Genomic DNA, 3,520 nt, shown 5'->3' with positions numbered 1-3,520 from the left:
CTTCTTTTATGCAGTGAGGAAATCTTCCATTTGGAGTTAAAATGAGCAGATGGAAGTGAGTTAGAGTAACAATTCCTTCCCTCAAGTATGCTTGAATAAGATGCCAAATATTGGCTGGTGTCAGAATAGAATGAAACCAATGCCATCTATGGATACTACTAGCTTTCCTGCAGCCAGGAATTTTGAATGACTTCTCGGAATTAGACAAAAGAAAAAAATAAATCAGCCAATTTTAGGCATTCTTGCCTTTATCACAGTAATATCATGGAACAGTAGCATAACTAGGGTGCAGCAACCCAGGGGGGAAAGGGAGCGAGGGGGCACAAAAAAATAGCAGCTGTCGCCATAGCCATATGGTCACACTGGCAGCACAGCAGCAGCCAGAATTCACCACTGCCTCTGTGAATCACATCTGACTTGCTGGGTCTCTAATGGAATAAGGTGGGATTTCAGTGAACAGGATACTAATACAGGTTTCTCTTGTTTTGTGCTGTACATGTGTTCCTGGAAATGCATAACTCGAATTCACATAAAGGGAACCCCTGTACAATGAAACAAATAGAGATATGTTTGAAGACCTTGATTGTACTGACCCCTGGACCCATTTCTACCACTTTTACAAGACAATTTTGGTACTCACCAACAGCAGACAGTACACACAAAGCACAGAGCACTATCAAAATGGGGATGGCAACTACAGAAACACACATCGCAGACAATGAGCAAGGAGCACAGATCCATGCAGGAGAGTATATTTTGGTGCATGTCACTCCCACAATGCACCGCACAAAGCAGCTGACTGCGGACTTCTACCACACCAATTGCGTAAGAGTGAACTTACTTCATATATAACAAATTTTTCGTATAAAATGGGTCACTGCATGAGTGAATTTGCAGATACAGAACCTGCATAAAGCGAGGGAAACCTGTGCTGTCAGAAACTTCACCGATCAACACACTATGCCAAAATCAAAGGCTGTGTTTCACATTTTCCATGAAGTGCCCAAAATATTTTAATGATTAAACTTAATTTTTAAACAGGTTTAGGAAAACCAAAGGTGGACAATTGTGAATTTGTAAGCTATTTGAAGAGTTTGAGCTTTGAACTGTTTAAACAGAAGAAAAATGGCCTTTGACCATGCAAGAATAATGAGAGATCATAATAGCATTGGTCCATATTCTCCCAGAGTCAGAGAAACAGCCTGCGTGGAGAAAACATTCTAGAAATACTGAGCGACTCAGCTGCATTGGGTCAGCCAGCTTGAGAAGAGAGAGAGGAATCTGGACACCTGAGGTCTATTCCTACCTCTGCCACTGATGTGCAATATCAGACAAGTCACGTAGGTCACAACTTTACTAGAGAGTTAACTTCTCTGAAGTTAGCCTGGCCCAAGTGAGAGTGGCTATGCTACAAAACCACTTGAGCTGCAGAGCAATTGTCCTAGCAACTGATGAGCTGTACGCAGTCCAGTTTTCTGTTCACAAACAAGCTGAGGGCCTCACTAGTTGGGCTTTTTTTAATTAAAGCCAGTTTTCCAAGCCTCTGACTTACTCAAATTGTTGTGGCCTAGATGAAGACAACCCAAGATTGGATTGGGCTCTGAAGGCCCTCACCCCTTTGTACTGAGATTGGGTCATGGGGGGCCAGGCACCATCCTCATCCAGTCCTGTGTGCTAGCATCCGGCATCCTGTCCAGCTCTATGGAAAAAAAAGATTATTTTGTAAATAAGCAAGCAGAAAAATAGTAGGGACTTGCTGGTTAATTAATTCAACCAACTGTTACAATACCATAGCAACCATACAGATTAGACCCCCATTGGTCCAGATATTCAATGGTGGGGAAATCGTACTTCCACTCCCCTGTCACCAAATTTCTGGATCAGTGGGGAACCCTACAAACTGGATGACATGGCGCTGAGGGTCAGATCCGGCCCACAGGCAGGGGAAGGGGGGTTGACCACCCTGATCTAAACACCACAATTAAGCAATACAGTTATTTACTTTATTCCCACAGCACCTGAACATTGTACATCAGCACACACAAAGCCCTTCATCAGTTTTGACAGAGCTGAGCAGCTTGGCCAAATAAGATCCAGAAACTAGGCATTACTCTGCCTAATCACCATGTCAATAATACACTGGTATCCACTACTTTCTTTTAAAATAGAGCCACAGGGGGAAAGGTTAAGGGGAAAGCTCCAACTTTTTTTGAAGTTTCTTCATAATTACATTTGTCATGTAGGGTGTGGGAGCTTCAGGTTTGATCCATTCACTGCTGAAGGAGAATGAAATCATTATTTGCCATGCCCAGGAAAATACCCTTACCAGCAGACTATAAACTGTTCCAAGTGGGAACATTCTTCACTCTTTCTTTTGAAGGTAGGCCTCAGTACAGATAATTTAAGAGATTATGGGACAGAGTAAAAACACCTCCATGGCCTAATAGTTAGGTCATTCATCTCGAAGCACAAAAATTTGATTTGCTTCCATTAGCGTTTCAATGTGGAAACGAGCCTTGGTCTCCAATTTTGGGGTAAAGACTTTTGTTTTCAGCTTATATAAGACGTTCTTATACACTGTTCTATAAGAAGGAAACAATGGTGGTGGTAACACCAGCGTCTCTTTACCTGCCCCTGTTAACAAAAGTCTTGAAACAAGTGAGTGAGCCTGACCAAATCTTTTAAAGGAAGAGCATAGGGACCAGTCTTTGGTACATAGGGCAGGAGGTGGATTCCAAATAGGCAGAAGCAACTCTTTGCTGTTAGGAGCAAGATGTCTGCAGCAGAATTTTATACTCACCCCTGCATTTGTTGCTTCGCTGCTAGTCAACATGCTCTAAGGAATTACACATGGAGTGAACTGGCTGTTTCAGATCCCTCTCTAAGGCACCTTACTCTTTCCCATGTTCACTAAAGGAAGTCAAGCATCCCAGTCAAAGTTCTGGATGCAACAGCAAGGACATAAAAATTTGGCACTACAGCACAACTTCTTGACCACCTGGGCAATAGTGATCATTGCTTGCTGGAATTCACCATCCAGCGTAGGGTGTCAAGGGTCCGCAGCAAGGCGGTAGCCCTAGACTTCAGGAGGGCCAACTTCATTGAGATGAGGAAATTAGTGGGAGAGGCACTGGGGTCCTCGAGGGCAGAGGAACTCAGTGTCCAAGACGAGTGGTCGTTCCTTAAGGAAACGATACTCACGGCCCAAGGGGTGTCCATCCCGACAAGAAGCAAGGGGGGCAGCAGTGTCCGAAAGCCCCCCTGGCTCACCAAGGGTGTCCGGGAATGCCTGCTTGCCAAAAAGGCGGCGTACGCCCAGTGGAAGGGGGGTGAAATCTCCAAAGAGGAGTATACCTCCTCTGCTCGGGCCTGTAGGCGAGCTGTTAGGATGGCCAAGGCGGACATAGAGCTTGGATTAGCGTCCAAGATTAAGGATAACAAAAAGTCCTTTTTCAAATATATTGGGAGGATGAAGAAGGTGCCGGGTAATGTGGGACCCCTGCAGGATACGCTGGGCAAT

At 44.5% G+C, this 3,520-nt stretch overlaps 1 long non-coding RNA gene across 1 annotated transcript in view; it reads right to left on the bottom strand.

Annotated features, from left to right (window-relative positions):
* Positions 1 to 1,467: 1,467 nt before the first annotated feature.
* The window catches only part of LOC109299605, a 3,311-nt gene continuing 1,258 nt past the window's right edge, over positions 1,468 to 3,520 (bottom strand). Inside the window, exons 2-3 of the long non-coding RNA XR_002097933.1 lie at positions 2,205 to 2,276; positions 1,468 to 1,699 (exon numbers count right to left, since the gene is read on the bottom strand). This is a non-coding gene — a long non-coding RNA (uncharacterized LOC109299605). The remainder of the gene's footprint in view (positions 1,700 to 2,204; positions 2,277 to 3,520) is intronic.

This window comes from Gavialis gangeticus, unplaced genomic scaffold (genome assembly GCF_001723915.1).
Source record: "Gavialis gangeticus isolate Ggan-Ray unplaced genomic scaffold, GavGan_comp1, whole genome shotgun sequence".
In the NCBI taxonomy this organism is placed as follows: domain Eukaryota; kingdom Metazoa; phylum Chordata; order Crocodylia; family Gavialidae; genus Gavialis; species Gavialis gangeticus.
This window is presented reverse-complemented; position numbering and strand designations above follow the sequence as displayed.